Source organism: Anomaloglossus baeobatrachus, chromosome 5 (assembly GCF_048569485.1).
Source record: "Anomaloglossus baeobatrachus isolate aAnoBae1 chromosome 5, aAnoBae1.hap1, whole genome shotgun sequence".
NCBI lineage: Eukaryota > Metazoa > Chordata > Amphibia > Anura > Aromobatidae > Anomaloglossus > Anomaloglossus baeobatrachus.
In genome coordinates this window covers 507,134,514-507,156,853 of record NC_134357.1, presented here as the reverse complement: position 1 = coordinate 507,156,853, position 22,340 = coordinate 507,134,514, and the positions used below count along the sequence as shown (strand labels likewise).

The 22,340-nt window shown below is 46.2% G+C and overlaps 1 pseudogene; it reads left to right on the top strand.

Annotated features, from left to right (window-relative positions):
• LOC142311999 (uncharacterized) overlaps window positions 1-16,145 on the top strand; it is a 67,996-nt pseudogene extending 51,851 nt beyond the window's left edge.
• Window positions 16,146-22,340: the final 6,195 nt, after the last annotated feature.

Genomic DNA, 22,340 nt, shown 5'->3' with positions numbered 1-22,340 from the left:
CAGAATTCAAGTGCAGATTGTAACGTTTAATTTGAAGGTTTGAACAAAAATATCTGATAGAAATTGTAGGAATTGTACACATTTCTTTACAAACACTACACATTTTAGGAGGTCAAAAGTAATTGGACAAATAAACCAAACCCAAACAAAATATTTTTATTTTCAATATTTTGTTGCGAATCCTTTGGAGGCAATCACTGCCTTAAGTCTGGAACCCATGGACATCACCAAACGCTGGGTTTCCTCCTTCTTAATGCTTTGCCAGGCCTTTACAGCCGCAGCCTTCAGGTCTTGCTTGTTTGTGGGTCTTTCCGTCTTAAGTCTGGATTTGAGCAAGTGAAATGCATGCTCAATTGGGTTAAGATCTGGTGATTGACTTGGCCATTGCAGAATGTTCCACTTTTTTGCACTCATGAACTCCTGGGTAGCTTTGGCTGTATGCTTGGGGTCATTGTCCATCTGTACTATGAAGCGCCGTCCGATCAACTTTGCGGCATTTGGCTGAATCTGGGCTGAAAGTATATCCTGGTACACTTCAGAATTCATCCGGCTACTCTTGTCTGCTGTTATGTCATCAATAAACACAAGTGACCCAGTGCCATTGAAAGCCATGCATGCCCATGCCATCACGTTGCCTCCACCATGTTTTACAGAGGATGTGGTGTGCCTTGGATCATGTGCCGTTCCCTTTCTTCTCCAAACTTTTTTCTTCCCATCATTCTGGTACAGGTTGATCTTTGTCTCATCTGTCCATAGAATACTTTTCCAGAACTGAGCTGACTTCATGAGGTATTTTTCAGCAAATTTAACTCTGGCCTGTCTATTTTTGGAATTGATGAATGGTTTGCATCTAGATGTGAACCCTTTGTATTTACTTTCATGGAAACTTCTCTTTACTGTTGACTTAGAGACAGATACACCTACTTCACTGAGAGTGTTCTGGACTTCAGTTGATGTTGTGAACGGGTTCTTCTTCACCAAAGAAAGTATGCGGCGATCATCCACCACTGTTGTCATCCGTGGACGCCCAGGCCTTTTTGAGTTCCCAAGCTCACCAGTCAATTCCTTTTTTCTCAGAATGTACCCGACTGTTGATTTTGCTACTCCAAGCATGTCTGCTATCTCTCTGATGGATTTTTTCTTTTTTTTCAGCCTCAGGATGTTCTGCTTCACCTCAATTGAGAGTTCCTTAGACCGCATGTTGTCTGGTCACAGCAACAGCTTCCAAATGCAAAACCACACATCTGTAATCAACCCCAGACCTTTTAACTACTTCATTGATTACAGGTTAACAAGGGAGACGCCTTCAGAGTTAATTGCAGCCCTTAGAGTCCCTTGTCCAATTACTTTTGGTCCCTTGAAAAAGAGGAGGCTATGCATTACAGAGCTATGATTCTTAAACCCTTTCTCCGATTTGGATGTGAAAACTCTCATATTGCAGCTGGGAGTGTGCACTTTCAGCCCATATTATATATATAATTGTATTTCTGAACATGTTTTTGTAAACAGCTAAAATAACAAAACTTGTGTCACTGTCCAAATATTTCTGGACCTAACTGTACAAACAAACAGCATGGCACCAGAGACTAGCAGGGATTTACAGGAGTATATTTGGCACCTGCCAACAGAAGGGAGAAAGCATAAGAGGGGTGTGGTGCCTTCCCATTGGCCCCAGCTGAAAGGTAACTACTCAGCCGGAAGGCGCACACCACCACAGTCAACCAGTAGTACTGCAGGTCCTAGTGAAACCCAGCCTAATAGATGAGCGGAGCCTGCGCCCAACAGAGCCACTGACTGCCCCCCCGTCCCCAGCGCCCCCCACAGTAGTGACACATCGTTGTCTGGTGATTGAAGCAGAAGTCGACTCTGGTGGAGACATAACAGTAGACAGGTGTAATATCTCTGGGGAAGGGCAGTCTTCTTTCTTACATGCGCTTTTGTCTCATCTAGAGGCTACTGTTTGAAATCTCATGAAAAGACATTCAGACGTCCCTCTGCTGCAAGCATTGAGTTTGATAAGCTTGGATGCAGATGACCATGTACAAAAATAGTGATAGTCCTGTTTACAAATTGCAGACTTGTTTGGCTCTGTGTGCAGCTTTAGATAGGTATTATGGATGGCTCCGGCACAACCTCTTCTTAGAATAAAATCATCATAATTTTTATTTGAAAGTATTAAAAATACCATCCGTGAAAACCGAAAGAGATGTTAATCCATGGGACCTTTTCCACTGTTCCTGACCGGTTGGGACTTACCGGTGGATTCCAGGCACCCGCAAGGATCAGCAGTCCGGGTAGCAGGTGAGCTGAAGAAATTCCTTTCCTCCTTCATTATGGATGGCTGCAGGGACTGCCTTGTTTTACATGCATGTGATGCCACAACTGATATTTTTGAAGGAGGCTCAATAGCATCTGAAAGCTTTGGTCATGGTTGTATTGGTGGTGAGTTGTTTTGTTATGTGAAGACTTTGCAAGAGGAATAGAAAGAAATATACAGGCAAGAAAAGACTAGGAAATACAGCACTTCATTAACACATGAAGAAACATCACTGACCCCTTTGGGAAAAGTAAGCTGGCCAGCTATATGATCAAGGCTCAATCTATCCAGCGATCTCCTTGCACTTGTATTTTTGGTAACTAGGCTGCATCCACAAGTAGTAAGTAGTCGGTGTCCCATTTGCATCATCCACAAGTAATGTTTTCATGTTCCTCCTCTATTTCTGTTTACTGTCAGGCATCCATCCATGATTGTGTGACAATGAACTATTTGTACGCTACAACTTCTGAGCCAAACTCAACTCCAACCTGGTCAAGTTTCTGTTAGTGCCGTCGCTGATGTACCACTTAGTGAACTGCACAGAATTTCGAGAAATGATGCACTCATCCTTGCTGGATGATGCCATTATTTCTAACAGAAAGGGGTGCCTTCCATGTGTCACAGGTTTAGGGTTGTGTAGCCACTCTTTCTCTTGGAATTAAGCTTGAATCTTGTTAGGTCCAGGAGGTGGATCCACTGGACCGTGCACCCCACCGGAGGCCTGGGTGCACTGTAGCCGGAGCACTAATGGGGCAGGGACAGTGTCCCATATGGAACGGGTAGGACAAAGTCACTGGGGCTTCAGAGTTCCTGGAAACGGACACAGTACAGGATTCCGGTACACGTGTCGGGTAGGAACGTCAGGCAATGGTACTGGTAATGGGACACGGCACAAGGGGACCTGAGCACCTAGCTCACAAGACTAAGCTTCAAGACACGTTGATCAGGCCCCGCCCACATGGAAAGGCCAGTCTTATATACCCAGCACAGCCCTATGTCATATCCTGCTTCAGGTGTGCTGGGCTCATAAGACCAGGAAAGTGGGCGCGGCCCGGTCCTATACAGAGGCATGAGTCTAAGGGTGGCTTTACATGCTGCGATATCCGGCCCGATATCGCTAGCATGACACCCGCCCCCATCGTTTGTGCGCGACGGGCATATCGCTGCCTGTCACGCACAAAATCGCGCACCCCCGTCACACATACTTACCTGTCCTTCGACGTCGCTGTGACCGGCGAACCGCCTTTTTTCTAAGCGGGCGGTCCGTTTGGCGTCACAGTGACGTCACTAAGCGGCCGCCCAATGTAAGCGGAGGGGCGGAGATTAGTGGGACGTAACATCCCGCCCACCTCCTTCCATCCGCATTGTGGCCGGAGGCAGGTAAGGAGATGATCCTCGTTCCTGCGGCGTCACACGTAGCGATGTGTGCTGCCGCAGGGACGAGGATCAACTTCGCCCCAGCGACAGCAGCGATAACTGGCAGCGGACCCCCATGTCAACGAGGAGCGATTTTGGACGTTTTTGCAACGATCCAAAATCGCTCCTAGGAGTCACACGCTACGACATCGCTACAGCGGCCGGATGTGCGTCACAAAATCCGTGACCCCAACGAGATCGCTGTAGCGAAATCGTAGCGTGTAAAGCCCGCTTTAGACTCAGAGTCAGACTCATGAGACCAGGAACAGGACGCAGGAGAGCACGAGCGGGAGCGCCAGCCATGACCGGTGGACACGTGGACCGGATCAGTGGTCACGGAGCGGTGCAGTGACGGTGAGACCGGATCAGTGGGTACGGAGCGGTGCCGGGATGGTGCGACCGGATCAGTGATCAGTGGGTAAGGAGCGCTGCTGGGACACCGGGAGCGTGACAGTACCCCCCCTTCATGCACCCCTCCCCGCGGCCGAGACATGAAGTCGCGCAGGAGAGGAGCAGCAATGTACTTCCGGGACAGCCAGGACCGGGCCTCAGGACCTCAACCCACCCAATCGACAAGGAAGGACTGCCTACCCCTTACCGTTTTCATGGCCACAATATCCCTTACCGGAGAACCCTGGTCAGCAGCAACGGGGAGAGGGAGAGTACTGGCAGCAGGAGAGGGGGAATCGTGGACGACCGGCTCGGCAGTACAAGCGGTAGAAGAGAGGGTATCGAGAACGACCGGCTCGGGTGTCTCGGACCGGGCACAGGACGGACAATCAGAGACAAAAGAGGCGACATCCTGAGGAAGAGATGGCCACCAATGGGCCCGAGCAATAGCACTCAGGGTGTCCTCCTGAGTGGCGTGTTTGGTCGTCTCCGATGAATGCCCCCACTGAAGGACCTCGGGTCTGTCAGACTCTGCAACGAAGGACTTCCCAGGAGGAGCCTGTGCCAGGGGGAACGTAGTCACCGGAACAACTTCATTGTGACCAACGCCAGACTGGTTTGGCCCATCTTCCGGATTTGGTGGTATCAAAGACTCTAATGCTAGGGACTGTGGAACGATGCTGGACTGTGTAGTCTCTTCTTCCGGCGGCTTGACAGACTCAGGTGCCAGGGACTGAGGAACAGGCTGCAGACAGGTGTCGTGGCACAACGGACCCCAGCAAGTGATTGCGCCAGAGCGCCAACTGATGTCAGGGTCATGGAGTTGTAGCCAGGGCAGACCCAGCAGGAGCGCGGGAGCCATTCTCGGGATGACATAGAAAGCAATAGTCTCAGTGTGCAGAGCACCAACACGGAGTCTCACGGGTTCGGTTGTATACAAGACGGGTTCGTATAACGGTTTTCCGTCCACGGAGGCGAACCAGAGGGGTTTAGCAAGCGGGATGACAGGTATCCGATATCGGTCCACTGTAGCTTGTAGGATGAAATTACCCGCTGCCCCCGAATCAATGTGAGCCTCTGCCGTGAACCGGGTCTTCTCAGTAGTTACCTGGACAGTCTGTGTAACCGGGACTGAGGGGATTCCGGTACCAAGAGTGGCAGTTCCCACCATCCCTTGGAGTTGGGGTCTACCTGGTCTCTCAGGGCAAGAGTGAAGCAGGTGTGTACCGCTTCCACAATAGAAACACAGGCCCCGGGCAAGTCGCTCTGCTCGGTGTTGCTCAGCTTGGCTCAGTCGGTCAATTTGCATGGGTTCGGGAGTAGAATCGCAAAACGGCAGTGGCGGGGGAACGGTAGACCTCTGCGGAATGGAGATGTGACGGATTGGTCGTTTCTCCCGGGATACTTCCTTGGTTCGCTCTTGAAAACGGAGATCAATCCGGGTGGCTAGAGATACCAAAGCATCCAAGGTACGGGGAACATCACGATCGGCTAATTCGTCCTTGATGCGACCGGAGAGCCCCTCCCAGAAGGCGGCAGTCAATGCCTCGTTGTTCCAGCCTAGCTCGGAGGCAAGCGTGCGGAACTGGATGGCGTACTGACCCACCGTCAGGGTTCCTTGGCGTAGCCGGAGAAGCGAGGAGGTAACCGCGGTAGTGCGTCCCGGTTCATCAAAGGTACTTCGAAAAGCCTGAAGGAATTCCCGGATGTCGGTCGTCACCGGATCCTCGTTCTCCCACAACGGATTTATCCAGGACAACGCTTCGCTTTCCAGGTGGGATATCAGAAATGCCACTTTTGCTTGGTCCGAAACAAACAGGCGCAGGAGCAACTGGAAATGCAGGGAGCACTGGTTCAAGAAGCTTCTGCAGGTCTTGGGATCTCCCACATAGCGAGGCGGTGCAGCGAGGCGGAGTTGCGAGGCCGAGGAGACAACGGGTTCGGACGTAGTCGCTGTTTGCTACGTCGACGAGGTCGAGGCGGCAGTCTATAGCGTAAACAAACGGTGGTCCACAGACGTCAAGAAATTCAATATACGGGTCAGGGTCTCTCGCTGTCGCACCAGTTCCGGCGCAGTTCGCCCAGTCCGGACGGTTGTGCTACGGCGGAATCCATGGCCTGATCAAACTGTTAGGTCCAGGAGGTGGATCCACTGAACCGTGCACCCCACTGGAGGCCTGGGTGCACTGTAGCCGGAGCACTAACGGGGCAGGGACAGCGTCCCACAGGGAACGGGTAGGACAAAGTCACTGGGGCCTCAGAGTTCCTGGAAACGGAGACAGTACAGGATTCCAGTACACGTGTCGGGTAGGAACGTCAGGCAATGGTACTGGTAATGGGACACGGCACAAGGGGACCTGAGCACCTAGCTCACAAGACTAAGCTTCAAGACACGTTGATCAGGCCCCGCCCACATGGAAAGGCCAGTCTTATATACCCAGCACAGCCCTATGTCATATCCTGCTTCAGGTGTGCTGGGCTCATAAGACCAGGAGAGTGGGCGCGGCCCGGTCCTATACAGAGGCATGAATCTAAAGGCCACTTTACACAGAGAGATAAATCTGCGACAGATCTGTGGTTGCAGTGAAATTGTGGACAATCAGTGCCAGGTTTGTGGCTGTGTACAAATGGAACAATATGTCCATGATTTCACTGCAACCACAGATCTGCCAAAGCTGTATCTCTGTGTGTAAAGTGGCCTTAAGACTCAGAGTCAGACTCATGAGACCAGGAACAGGACGCAGGAGAGCACGAGCGGGAGCGGCAGCCATGACCGGTGGACCCGTGGACCGGATCAGTGGTCACGGAGCGGTGAAGCGACGGTGAGACTGGATCAGTGGGTACGGAGCGGTGCCGGGATGGTGCGACCGGATCAGTGGGTAAGGAGCACTGCTGGGACACCGGGAGCGTGACAAATGTGCGTGGCTCCATAGAACAGCAACTATGGTCATATACAGTACATGTCCTTCATGGCTCGCTGTGCAAAGGTTTTGTAGTAATATATACAAGGCACTCCTGAATTCTGTAAAATATGATGATTTTTTATTATTTCATACTCAGTATAGTCAAGTCATAACTACTTGACTATACTGAGTATGAAATAATAAAAAATCATCATATTTTACTGAATTCAGAAGTGCCTTGTATATACTACTACTATATATGGTTTGGAAACCTACCTGAGCACCCTGGTAAGTAGAAATTCGGTAGAAGTGCCTTATCCTTTTTGAACTGTGTAAAGGTTTTGAACTGCAGCGATTCACCCTTGTAACCAGAATCTAGGATAAAAACAAAGTGAGCAAATACCTTGCAGTAAATAAATAGTAATAGTACATATAGATAACATGGAGTACTTTGTTGAAATGCTATTCATCAAAACTTTGTTGAAATGCTATTCATCAAAACATCAAAAGAGTATAAACCCCATCCCACCGCGACAAGGTGTAATTATGATGGTCCTTAGCTCTTGTAGTTGACCCCTCTATGTGCTAGGAGCCCTCCAAAAGATGGGGGCAGAGCAGGATCCAGACCTGACTGCTTAAGCACCTTCCCATGTAACGGCTCGTGCGCACGTTGCGTAATTGCATGCATTTACACTGCATATTGCACTGCAGCGTAAATGCATGCGTCCTGCGTCCCCAGCACAATCTATGAAGATTGTGCATAATCCATGCGCACGTTGCTTTTTTGAACGCAGCGATTTGGATGCTAAAATTTTGACCCAAATCCATGCATACAAAAAAGCAGCATGTCAATTAATTGGTGCGCTTTGGATGCAGCTCCCACTCTGTCTATGGGAGAGCCAGCATCCATAGCGCATGAAATCGTCATGTAATCTGCTGAAACACTGCATCCATTACGCAGTGTTTCTGCAGCGATTTGAAGCGCACATGTGCTGTCAAATCGCTGCAGAAATTTCAGCATTTACGTGCGAACATAGCCTCAAGCTATATAGACCAAATGTAGAACTCAAAAGGGAGAGCCTTATATGTACAAAGTTCACAAAACTAAAGGAAAACCAGGAAATGAGCCAGAATGCAATGTGTAGATGCTTATTCCACATGTTATACCTGGAGAGCCAATTCATGAATAAGTAGAAGATTATTATTAGTATAAAGAAGTCCCTCCAAAATAAACAGCCACCTAGCATAGACACTATATAAATAAGTGGAGTGAAGGAAAAATATGAATATAATTATGTATCACACTCACATAGAAGAATGTCTAATTAACGACTTCCAGTATAACTAAAAAGAAATGTTTTGCAGTAATTGACCACAAAGAGTAGTACTTGCTAATGAAATTATATTTATGCGGGATAAGGTAAATTGGAGTCAGAAAATGCAAATGCCATGTGCAGGTCCTTTAGAGAAACTGGATGAACTAAACCTGATACACAAAATAGTTAACACTCTATGTGTCTGCTGCATAATTGCTAGCCACACCTTGTAGATCAGGGGTGGGGAACCTCCGGCCCGCGGGCCGTATGCGGCCCGCGATGACCTTTTCTGCGGCCCCCGGGGCAGATTCCCGGTGGCTGAGGTGCTCGGGCAGCCGCTCATCTTGTCTATTGCTGGCCGACAGACAGCACTGGGGGTGGGACTTTCTCCCTCCCTCTGGCTCCTACATGCTCCTCTGTGAGATTGCAGCTATAAGCAGAGTGATGGGAGAGGGGACTGCACTGCACTAAGAATGCTGTATAGTGCCGTGCGTTCTGCCTCTCACCCTCCCTTTCTGTGCACTCTGCCTCTGTGCTTGGCTGTTCAGGTCTAGCACCGCAGAGGAGAGAGAAGACGAGAAGGAAGCCAGCCCTTGAGCTGAGCTGCTGCATCCATCTTGTGGCAGGCAGGAACTTGTGCTGCACCTGAGGGCAACTAAGCAGCAGGTACTTATATGTGAGCTAAGTGTGTTTATATCTAGTATATCAAATGTATTTGTGACTTAAAAGTCCAGTATGTATGTGTTGTGTATACGGCGTGTATGTGTGCTGTGTATACGGCATGTTGAGTGCTGTGTATGGCTTGTTGAATGCTGTGCATGGCTTGTGTGTGTGTGTGTGTGTGCTGTATACGGCATGTGTGTATATGGAGCGTGAGTGCTGTGTACAGTATACAGTATCTCCTGTGCATGTGTACTGTATATGGCCAGTGTGTGTCGTGGGTGGTGTACAATATGACCAATGTGTCAAGGCTGTGTGCAGTATACGGCCAGTGTGTGATTACAATGTGTGGTTTACAGCCAATGTGTCAAGTTTGTGTGCAGTATACGGCCAGTGTGTCGGGGCTGTGTGCAGTATACGGCCAGTGTGTCGGGGCTGTGCCTGTATGTACAGTGTCTCCTGTGTGATATATATGATTTACCAATCTTATTTTCATAAAGAGTTGCCTGCGCTCCAGACAAAGACAAACCTGGAAAAGCAGTTGTGAGAAGCAAACATTACAACCGCACCAAAGAGAAGCAGCTCCGGCCGCCATAGTAGGGGTGATTTAAATGTGTGACCAAATATAGCCGGGTCATTTTCAAGTTGATAATTTTTTGTGGCCCCCGAAGGTTGGCCACAAAAAAGGTAGAAGGAAGGTAGAATTTTCCAAATGGCCCCAGCAGTAAAAAGGTTCCCCACCCCTGTTGTAGATGAACAAGATATTCATAAGAGCATGTAGTGTACCTGGAATTAAGGCAGGTTGAGTGTAGGGAATCCTTCCAGAATGCTGTCTGCTCCGATGTGCATTTCGGCTGTGCACCTTCGTTAAGAGGCAGTGACTTGCAGTGAAAGAAGAGGTTAAAAATAGGCACTGTCCAATCGGATCGCGGTATGATCCGTGATGACGCTTGTGTTGCTGTTGCCATCAGGGAAGCCCGTCGGCCTCCATGTCATATGCCAGGTGACGTCACCTGCCACTGTGGTAGTTAGAAAATAGTCAGCCATTGGCATAGGGGGGACTGAAATCATAATGTTACATAACTGACCTGCTAGATATTACAAATAGAAGTCTCCTTATCTACTTTTAGTGTGAAAGTCTGGTATAGTTTTTAGGTAAAATTTATGCAGAAATGTTAAAACACTTTTTAAGGATTTAGAAACTTTCAAGCACCCAGGGGCTATTATTTTTACAGACGAAACTAAGGCAAATAATTTTTTAGATTCCCAGTGCTCCCATATTTGTATGCTTAGCCAATGTATATATTGGCTTGCATGAAACTGTATATGAGAATATGAAGGACCTGTTCTCCTTTCTTGTAGCCACTACTTAGTTTACATTAAAAAAAGATATATAAATCCTTACTTTTTCCCCAGAGATGTAAGGAGGTGGCCATGTTCCTGCCCATGAAGGCACTGATCATACTGTCCAAATGTGATGTTTTCCTGTATAATGTAATGTGATATGTTCATGCATAATTACAAGATATAAGAATGCCATGTATATGTAGCAGTATTGGTTATGCTATGTAGAAATGTAAAATACTGCTATGTAGGATGTTTATCATACTATGGGCATGCTTATAGCTTGTAATTAAGCATGAACATATCACATTAGCATTATACAGGAAAATCTAGTGGCTAAAGGGAACCTGTCACAAGATTTGACGACTATAAGCTGCGGCCACCACCATTGGGCTCTTATATACAGCATTCTAACATGCTGTATATAAGAGCCCAGGCGCTGTGTTAGGACGTAGTACGTAATCCACACAATCCATACTAGGGTCCTGCGCAGGCGCACATTGATCTGCCCTGAGTAGAGCAGATCAAAGTATTATAGTGCGCCTCCGCGGGACCTCAATGCCGGCTAGCGTGGATGACGTAGGACGCGTCATGCACCCAGGCTTCAGAAGAAGGAGGACAAAGATGGCTGAAAGAGGAGGTGCCGGTACCGGAGAATGGAGACACCTATCCGACCAGTCTGCACTGCACCGCCTCTTAGGTGAGTGTTATAAAGTGATTTTTACATTCTACACAGTGGCCTGGGCTCTTATATACAGCATGTTAGAATGCTGTATATAAGAGCCCACTGGTGGTGGCCGCAGCTTATAGTCGCCAAATCTGGTGACAGGTTCCCTTTAAGTGTAGGTCTAGATTCTGTGACAGGGGTTAGTGGAGCAAGAGAAAAAGTTGTTCCTGAAAGAGCAGGGAATTAAGGCTGGGTAGTGCTCGTGAAGCAACTATGCTCTGATGAATAGAGATTCAGGCTAGTACTCTACTGCCAAATTCTCCTGAGACTTCTGGGGCACAAGACTCGAGTACAGTAGCCTATGTCCTTGTGGGGGAGTACAGATCCGGAGCTGCAAGTAGGAACAAGTAAAGTTGTTTTTCATGGAACACATAAAGTGTCTTCTGATTTATATGTGTGGAGGAAGGCTTTTGAAAATGGAGGACTTGGAGGACACAGAATCCGATGGTCGGCAAGTGAGTGTAACACATCCAACACATTTCAGTGGGGACAAAACTTTTCTGTAGAGTATCAGGGTGTGATACTGTAGTTGCAGCTCCCCCACAAAAACCGCCCTTTGGCACCCTACACATGACTAATCTGCTCCAATGTACTGTGCTCTTTGCTATAGTGCTTGTGCCGTTCAGAGAATGTCTGAGATGGAATTGCATAATAAAAGTGATTAAGGACCCCTAACACTATAATCTATCATTCCTTCTTTTGTGGTCTATTATCTTAGTCTGTCAATAATTGAATTGTATTGCAGTTTGCATGGAAATACTGTAAAGTTTATAATAATAATATACGTAATATACGGTAAATAGTCATATAATTCCCATGTTAAGTTTGTGAAAAATAATAAAAGTAATTTTTAATTTTTTTTTTGCAGATGACTGTACCAAGAGCTCAGAGGGATACCTGATATTCTCCGATTTTTCAGCTGATAATGTTGGTATCACACCAGATACTAGTGAAAAACATGTTATTATACCAGATACACCTCAAGACCTTCTCAGAAACAGTCTGTTATCTGATCCTTTTCAACAGGTCTTTTTTCCTGCTTCATCAAAGACAAATATAGAATACAAATATCACAGAAGGGCTGATAAACATGAAATAGCTTACAAAGGGGAGAAATCATTTTCATGTTCAGAATGCGGAAAATGTTACAATACTAAATCAAGACTTGTAAGACATCAGATAATACACACAGGGGAGAAGCCATTTTCATGTTCAGAATGCAGGAAATGTTTTAATCAGAAAACAAATCTTGTTACACATCTGAGAATTCACACAGGGGAGAAGCCATTTTCATGTTCAGAATGTGGGAAATGTTATAATGAGAAATATCAACTAATAACTCATCAGAAAATTCACACAGGGGAGAAGCCATTTTCATGTTCAGAATGTGGAAAATGTTTTAATTGGAAGCAAAATCTTGTTAAACATCTGAAAAGTCATAAGGGGGAGAAGCCATTTTCCTGTTCAGAATGTGGGAAATGTTTTACAGAAAAGTCCCATCTTGTTACTCATCAGAGAACTCACACAGGAGAGAAGCCATATTCATGTTTAGACTGTGGAAAACATTATACTGAGAAATTTAATCTTGTTAAACATCAAAGACATCACACAGGGGATAAGCCATTTTCTTGTTTAGAATGTGGGAAATGTTTTACCGATAAATCAAAGCTTCTACTGCATCAGAGAATTCACTCAGGAGAGAAGCCTTTTTCATGTTCAGAGTGTGGAAAATGTTATTATATGAAAGCTGATCTTGCTATACATCAGAGAGTTCACACAGGGGAGAAACCATTTTCTTGCTTAGAATGTGGGAAATGTTTTGCAGACAAATCAAATCTTGTTAAACATCAGAGAATTCACACAGGAGAGAAGCCTTTTTCATGTTCAGAATGTGGGAAATGTTATTGTAGGAAATCTGATCTTGCTACACATCAGAGAATTCACACAGGGGAGAGGCCATTTTCTTGCTCAGAATGTGGGACATGTTTTGCAGACAAATCAAATCTTGTTCGACATCAGAGAATTCACACAGGAGAAAATCCTTTTTCATGTTCAGAGTGTTAAAAAAGTTATAGTACAAAATCTGATCTTGCTTTACATAAGACAATTCACACAGGGAAGAAGCCATTTTCTTGCTCAGAATATGGCAATTGTTTTACAGATAAGTCAAGTCTGGTATCACATCAGATAAGTTACTCGGGCAATCAGGAGTTTTCATGCTCTTAATGTGGAAAATATTTTAAACAAAAATCTTTTTTAATTTTGCATCAAAGATATCACGGATAGCAAAAGCCATAATCATGTTCAAAATGTGGGAAATGTTTTACAGTAAAACAGCACCTTGTTAAACACCAAAGACCTCACACAGGGAAGAAGCCATATTCATGTTTCAAGTGTGAAAAATGTTTTACAGAGAAATACAGTCTAGTTAGATTTTTATTTAACTCACACAAGGTAGAAACCATGTTAATGTTCAGAATCTAGGAAATGTTTTTATAGGAGAACAAATGTTCAACATCTGGAAACACACACACAGGAAAGTAGCTATTTACTTTTTTGTTTTATTGACAAAATGTAAAAGAAAAAAAAAAAGTTATGGTAAAGGCTAAAAAAGTAAGGGAAAACAATTTAAAGCATTGAATGATTATTAGAAAATGCAACCATTTGCTATTGAAAACTAACTAATATCCAAATAATACACATACAGTATTTTCTGGATTGTAAGAAACACTTTTTCCCCTCCAAAACTAGGGGTAAAATGGGGGTGCATCTTACAAAATGGATATGGCTTACCGGGTCTGCGGTGGTGGAGCGGGGTCATAGAAGGCAGGGTGTCACGTCCCCACCAGAGTCCGCTCCTGCGACTTCTGCTTCGGTCACCAGGCGATGCTGTATTCCCGCCGTAGACAGTGCTGGTGATAGGGGAGAAGTCATGCCAGTGCCTCTAGTGGGCTTAGCTGGGTTTCCCTGGGACCTGCAGTACCACTGACTGACTGTGGTGGCGTGTATCTTCCAGCTGAAGTTACCACCTTTCAGCTACAGCCAATGGGAAGACATCATACCCTTCTAATTCCCCCTCCTGTCTGCTGGTCCCACGAGATATAGTTTTGAAGTTCTGCTTGTTTCTGGTTCTCGCTTTCCTCTGACTATTGATCCCTGTATTTTAACCCCTGCCTGCTCTCTGACTAATTTCCTGCCTGCCGTTTTTGTACCTCGCTGCCATCTCCAGTTTTGAACTCAGCCTGATTTCCTGACCACGCTCCTGTCTGCCAATTTTGCCCCCTTTCAGTTTCTCCTGGTTTGACCCTGCTTGACGACTACTCTCCTCTGGACTGCAGCCTTCCACAGGTAGCGATCTCCGGGGCCCTGTAGCAATTCCAAATCCCTGTATAGGGGTTAAAGGATTTTGGGGTTCTCAGGATCCTGCTTAGTGAGCGGCTTTCCTCTAACCTGTCCGTAACACCCATTTTGAGACTGTGGTTTCAGGCAGGCGTTACACAGGGTCGTCGATACTGAGGGCTCGGAGGAGCAGTGTAGCGGCTGAGAAGTGTCACAGGACGGGTTCGGTGGTGTCGCGGAAGCGAGCGCCATTGATTTGCAAGCGGACTGCAGGGGTGTCCCTGCAGTGGAGCGACTCAGGAGGGTCACTGGATGGGGTGTCTCTGCGGTGGGTGCATTGAGTTGACAGTGGGCTCCATTGAATCGCCCGCAGTTAACGCAATGGACTTCAAGCAAATGGTCGCGGAGGCGAGGCGTGCGCAGTTTCACTCAATGGACTTCAACACAATTGCCGCAAAGTTCTATCTGTGCACGCGTTTCCTTCCCGGCCTTTTTCTTGAAGTCCAACTTGTCAACCACGGACGATTCAATGGAGCCTGCATTCAGCTCAATGGCACCTTCCGCCGAGACACCCCGTCCTGTGACTCTCCACTGCAGTGACACTGCCGGTAGATTAAGGGTGCCCACCGCCGCTGCGACACCCCCGCAGCCACAGCAGATTAATGGCACCACCGAGGTGGTCGCCTACCCTCCTGAGCCTCAACACCCCCTCCTCTGAGCCTGCAGCATCGCTCTGCTCTCTGTGACCTTCCTGAGCCGCTCTACCACTATTGCCCCCCCCTGGTTAGCAGTAGGATTAAGACACACAGGGATTATAAGACAGACCCTCATTTTAACATTAAAAACTATATTTTCCTATTTTTCTCCTCTAAATTTGGGATGCATCTTATAATCTGGTGCGTGCTATAAAACGAAAAATACGGTATATTGTACGATGGCCACCGGACAGCTCCTCAAGGGTGATATGTATCACAGAGGTGATTATCCTCTGTGATGTAAGCCTGGAAACAAGCTCCATTTTCATAAAGGATTGAGGGTGTTAATAGGGCTGACAAGGGTCAGGTTTACGAGCAGTCAGAGAGATGGGAAGGACTCACTGCTAACATATCCCATCTTGGGGTGTGGTACTTCAAGTAAATGGAGACCTGTAGTCTCCAGTCTGTGAATCTATGTGGAGGTGTGCAGAGCGCCAGCAGTTTTATTTTTGTAAGGCTATGTGTCCACAGTAAAAGGTCCCTGCGGATTTTTTTGCCTGAAAATCCGCAACTTTCGCGGCAAATCCGCACCCGCGGATTTGCCGCGGATTTACCGCGGATTTGCCGCGGATTTTGATGCGGATTTTATTTTTTCCCCATTCAAAACAGAAAATCCGCACCAAATCCGCACCAAACAATTGACATGCTGCAGTTTGTTCCGCATCAAAATCCGCGGCAAAATCCGCAGCGGAAAAATCCGCAGCATGGGCACAGCATTTCCAAAATGCCATTGAAATGGCTGGGGAGTAGCTGTGCTGCAGATTTTCGGCAAATCCGCGCTAAATCCGCGTCAAAATCCGCGTCAAATCCGCGATAAATCCTGTAGCGTGGGCACATAGCCTTAAGGATCCTGACACTATCCTGAGCAGGTGGACCCCGCAGTATCATATGAACTTGTTATTTTGTTTTACTGTTTATTTTAATACCTGGAAAAGGCTGTTTACGTTTATCTTATTGGGCAGTTTATAAAGATTAAATATACCAGATGACATTTAAATAGTTTCTGTGTTTACCTCAACAAGCAGCCAAGTGACTTGCATTACTACAATTGGTGCTAGAAGTGCAGGTAAGCTTCTCAGGAGCACGTGTGTGACTGCTGCGGACGAACCGCATGTTTTGGGTAAAAGCGGCTGAAGGACTAAATATAGACAGCATGGAGGAGCTGAGCAATTAGCTATTACAAGCCAATGTGTAGGAGCAGCAACCTCAGCGGGAGACTAATAAGTAGCTCATACAGGCCAATCTGCAGCAAGCTCAACAGCAACCCCAGCAGCAACAGCTAGCCCAGAAGGAAACAAACCGTTGTTGCAACGTGTCCAGCAATAGCAGCAGGCACTGAAGGAGCAGGTGAAAGTCCTAGCAGAGCCAGTCCATGGCCGGGTAACTGTCCCATCCCCAAGTCAACGTGATGACTCACATGTCCTGAATGCGGTAAGCAGAGCCATACAAAAGATGACCCCGGTGGTCTATATTGAACATCCTTTTTATGGTGTTTAAAAGGATTGCAGAATGGGAGAAACTGCTTTTGGAGCAGTGAGTGGAGTGGCTGGCTCCACATCTGACTGGAGAGCCACAAAAGAACTATTGGCATGCTTAGCAACTGTCAGGGCACAATGGGTGCTCCATTGGGCATATCACACAGACAAACTTCCCTGCTCCCAAATGTTTGACTTGATGCGTTTAGTCCAAAAGTGGTTGCAGCTGGAGTCCTCCACCCTAGCACAGATAGTGGAGCAGGTTGTCATTGACCGATTCATTCACTCCTTTCCAATGCTGCTGCAGTTGTGGGTTGCCCAGGATGATCCCCGGAATGCTAATGACCTGATGGGCTTGGTAAAAAAGGTGAAAGGCAGATCAGAGGTCCATGGGGAAACCAGGGGTCAAAGCATTGCCATTCTTGAATACAAAAGGGAGGCCGACACCCACAAAAAGGGTACTAGAGCCACAAGTGACGTGCTTTCAAGCATGGCTGAGCTATTGCGAAGCCTTTACCAAATAATGTAATTTGTTGGAGGTGTCACAGCCCAGGTCACATAGCTGCCCATTAACCCATGACCAAAGAGCCGATGAATTGCATCATGGGTGCAATCTTTGTAGTATGCCTATCCGCTCTGCAGTGTCGACTCTCAACCTGGTGAGGGGTCGCAGGCCTGTCCTGTGTCAATAAACGGAGTGCAAATTATGGGAATATTGGGCTTGGTGAGTTTGGTGAAACAGGTAAGGGATACATTCACTGGCTGATTCTGGGAAAACCGGTGGGTGTCTGCTAAATCTACAGAGATACTAAGGACTACCTTGTGGCTAGAGTGGCCATCGCGACAAATTGTGCCACTGTATCTCCTGAGGTCGACGTTATTAAGGACTTATTTCACCTGGTTTTTGGCGGGACTTTGCCTTTTTCTGGAACTTGTGGGGGTGCCTTTTTACTGCAGTGAGCCAGGTTACCCTTTAAGAAACCTCACTGCAGCTGGAGCCTGATGGGGTTCCCTTTTGTGTATTTGTGGGCGATGAGAAAGAGGCAGCATTCTCAGAGGCCATGCCTTAGCTGGGGGTGTCCGGTGGAAACATTGACACTGCCCAACTTAGGGACGTAACCCTTAAAGGGACATATAATAATGTTACGGTTCTACATGGGATTGCCCAGAAGCCGAGGGCAGATACCAGGTACCCCTACTTCACTGTAAATGGACACTTGTTATATTTGGCTACCAAGCAGAGAGGTAAAGTAATAGAGCAACTGTTTTTACCATGGCCCTATAGACAAAAGGTATTAAATCTGTCCCATTCTAATGTCTTTGGTGGTCATCTGGGCATAGACAAAATCCAGTTGCAGAAACTTCAGAGATTATACTGGACTGGAAGTCGCTTAGAGATTATGTACTATTTCAGGTAATGTACCACCTGCCAGCTAACTGGTTCAGTTGCTCACTTCCATAGTTCCTTACTGCCATTACTTATCATAGTTTGACCAAATTGCTTTGGAGTTAGTGGGACATCTGGTAAGACATTGGTGTACCATCCACAGACAGACAGCTAGAAAGGTTCAAGAAAACTTTAAAGGCCCTGCTCAAGAAGGTAAGTAAGTAAAATGGCCAGGACAGGGATTGCCTACTGCCATATCTGATGTTCTCTTTAACCTCTTCACGACACATGATGTACTGGGTACGTCATGGATCATGGGAGGTTAAGCTCTGTGGCCTGCCGTGGGAAGTCCGCGATGATCTGCACACATATCAGCTGATTTCAACAGCTGACATGTGTGCCTGCTAGTCGCGAGTGGAATCGTGTTCCACCCGTGACTATTAACTCCTTACATCTAACTGCCAATAACTGGCAGCGAGATGTATATGCGCGCCGCCATAATGGTAACTTTCCCGTCCCCATCGAAAATCACGTGACTTCCGGTGGTTGCCATGATAGCACAAGGTCATGTGATGACGCTTGTAGCTATCATGAGTCAGTTGCTTTTACACCCGGCAGACTGCGCTGTGTAAATAGGAGAGCTCCTTTTCTACAGATCTCCGCTGTGTTGCTGTGATCTGGAGAAATGGAAGAGCGATCAGATTGCTGATCGTTATAGTCCCCTCAGAGACCTGGTAAAGTAAAAAAAAAAGTTAAAAGTTTTAAAAAATTTAAAAAAAACCCCAAAACCTAAAAGTTCAAATCACCCCCCATTCGCCCCATTGATAATTAAAGGGTTAAAAAAATAAAAAATGTACACATATTTAGTATCACCGTGTTCAGAAATGCCCGATCTATCAAAATATAAAATCAATTAATCTGATTGGTAAACAGCGTAGCAGCAAAAAAATTCCAAACCCCAAAGTTACATTTTTTCGTCGCCGCTAATTTTGCGCAAAATGCAATAACAGGCGATCAAAACGTAGCATCTGCGCAAAAATGGTACCGTTAAGAACGTCAGCTCAAGAAGCAAAAAATAAGCCATCACTGAGCCATAGATCCAGAAAAATGAGAACTCTATGGGTTTCGGAGAATGGCACAAAATGTGTGACACTTTTTTTGGACAAACTTGTGAATTTTATTTAACTCCTTAGATACAAGTAAACCTATACATGCTTGGTGTCTACAAACTCGCACCGACCTCAGGCATCATAGTCACACATCAGTTTTACCATATAGTGAACATGGTGAATAAAATATCCCAAAAACTATTGTGCAAGCGCACGTTTTTTGCAGTTTTTCCACACTTGAAATTTTTTGCTGTTTTCCAGTACACTATAAGGTAAAATTTATGGTTTCATTTAAAAGTACAACTCATCCCGCAAAAAAACGAGCCCTGATATGGGCAGATTGACCGAAAAATAAAAAAGTTACGGCTCTCGGAAGAAAGAGAGGGAAACACCCCCCCCCTGAAAAACGCAAAAACGCCTGGGGGTGAAAGGGTTAACATCAGCCCCAACATCCAAGCACTGTCCCACTTCCTCCTCCAGGAGGGAACGCTGGCGCACTCATCCTTCTGGTCGCTTTACAGTGGTGTTGTATCCTGCTTCTGCCTTCGGCTCCCAGAACCTGCAGACGCAATGCAGGTCCCTCAGGAGCGTGCTTAGGGCACTTGCTCCTGCTCTCTTAAAGGGCAAGCATGCCATAACCTAGAAGTGCATCTCAGCCGGTGGCTGAGAATCATTGGGTATTTAAGGCATCTTCCCCCTATGGGAGGTGCCTGAACAATGTGATCATACTCCTAGACACACTTACTAGTTGCCTGGTCCCATTTCCAGTTTCCTGTTACTGTTATTAGTTCTGATAATCCGTACCTGTGTTCCAGAATCTGCCATACTTGTTGTACCTGCTAAAACCTGCCTCTAGTCTTCCTCTCTATTCCAGCCACCCTGCCTGGATCTGTGTTCATGACTGCACTCTCGACCCTGGGGTCAGTTACCATGGAACCGAGAGATACTGTGTAGTGGCACCTGGCAGCTACTTTCCAGCACAAGCCTAATCTCACCAACAGAGGCTCTAGTGAATTTGAAGTAGTCACTTAGGGTGATCCCGATCCTGTTGCACTGTGGGTCCGCACCAGCGTGACATTCATCATTAGATAAAATCCCCAGGCCTCTACGGGGTTTTCTCCATTTGAACTCCTTTAGGGCCGACATGCTTGTGGTCTCCTAGACATAGCGAAGGAGATGAGGGTAGGGTCCCTATAGGAGCATCATCAAACAAGTGGCACAGATGCAGAAAATGATTGTAAAAGTGATGCCTATCGTGAAGGAAAGACTTCTTCAGGCGCCAGAGGCCCAGGATAGGGTCTACAATTGATACGTAAGGGTGAGACTATGCAGTCCTGAAGACCGAGTGTTAGTGTTGATTGATTAGTTGATTCCTATGGTGGAGAGAAAACTTCTGGCCAAATGACTGGCCATGCGAAGTAGTAGAAAAACTTGGGAAAGTGAACTATAAGGTCCACCAGCCTGGAAGACAAAAGCCCTATCAAGTATACCATATCAACCTGATCAAGATGTATTATAAATTTGACCAGAATACATATCTCAGTCATTTTTTATCTAAATCTCAAAAAGACCACTCCATAATAGCATAAGAACCAGAAAGGACAGGAGTTTTTGCAAGGCAGAATAAAGAATTTTATTGATACAAAAATCACAAGTAAGCATATATGAAAAAACACGTAAAGGTTAAAATAGTGGTATAGGGGGGAGACACCCAGAGACATGTGGGACAGAAAAGCACGCTCATATAAATATCAGAAACATGGGTATATACATCAGGCTTAAATAAGTTATAAAGTGCAATCATATAATAAGCCTTACTTCAATTGCTTACCCATTGTTAAAAGAGCGTCGCTAATGCGTCGCTAAAACGTCCCACAAGTCAGAAAAACCCTTCCAACGCGCGTTTCGCGTCGCACATCTCAGCTTCTTCAGGGAGGGCCGCCCTGAGGGAGCTGAGATGTGGGACGCGAAACGCGCGTTGGATGGGTTTTTCTGACTCGTGGGACGTTTTAGCGACACATTAGCGACGCTCTTTTAACAATGGGTAAGCAATTGAAGTAAGGCTTATTATATGATTGCACTTTATAACTTATTTAAGCCTGATGTTTATACCCATGTTTCTGATATTCATATGAGCGTGCTTTTCTGTCCCACATGTCTCTGGGTGTCTCACCCCTATAGCACTATTTTAACCTTTACGTGTTTTTTCATATATGTTTACTTGTGATTTTTGTATCAATAAAATTCTTTATTCTGCCTTGCAAAAACTCCTGTCCTTTCTGATCAAAATGTGGTGAGACAGGGAGCTGGTTTAAACTCAGTGTATGGTAGTCAAACCTGAAGCCAATATCGATGATGTCACAGTGGCAGAGACACTGTCACTGGAGCAGAAACATCATTGCCGGGAAATGCTCTAGTGAAACTGACACGTGTTTTCTGAATTACCGAGATCTCGTGGAACATGAGATTCTTATGGAACCTTACGTGAGGGTGAACTTGAAGCAATACCAGATCCCTGAGGCCTGTGCTGATTTTAGAAGAGGTGAAACAAATGTTGAACTTGGGAGTCATTTGAGGAAGCCAATGGCAATTAGAGATTCTGCAATGACTATCAGAAGGTGAATGAAGTATTCGATGTGCATCCGATGAGTATCCGATGCCTCATGTTCATGAGCTAATTGAGAAGCTAGGGCCAGCATGCTATGTTGCCATTTTTGACCTAACGAAATTGTACTAGTAAATACCCCTGTCCCAAGATGCTAAGGAGAAGAGGGCCTTCTCTACGCCTGACTGGGGCTTTCAGTAAACACAGATACTGTTCGGGTTGCAAGGAGCTCCAGCCAGCTTCCTGAGGGCTATGGACCGGATCCTAGCTCCCCACAAGAAGTACACAGCGACATACCTAGACAATGTTGTGATTTTCAGAATAGAGTGAGGAAGTCATTTAAGAAAAGTTCAAGTGATGTTTGATGCTCTAAGGAAGGCAGGGTTTTCTATAACTGAAGAAGTGTGGAAGAAGTGTGCCATTTGGAAGGAGAAGGCCCACTATCTAGGCAATATAGTAGGTAGGAGTTGAAGCCATTCAGAATTGGCTCAATTCAGGGCTTTTGTTGAGATTGTGAGATACTACGGACGGTTTATCCTAAACTTCGCCATGATTGCCGCACCCCTGATTGAACTTGTTAAAGGTAAAAAGTAGGCT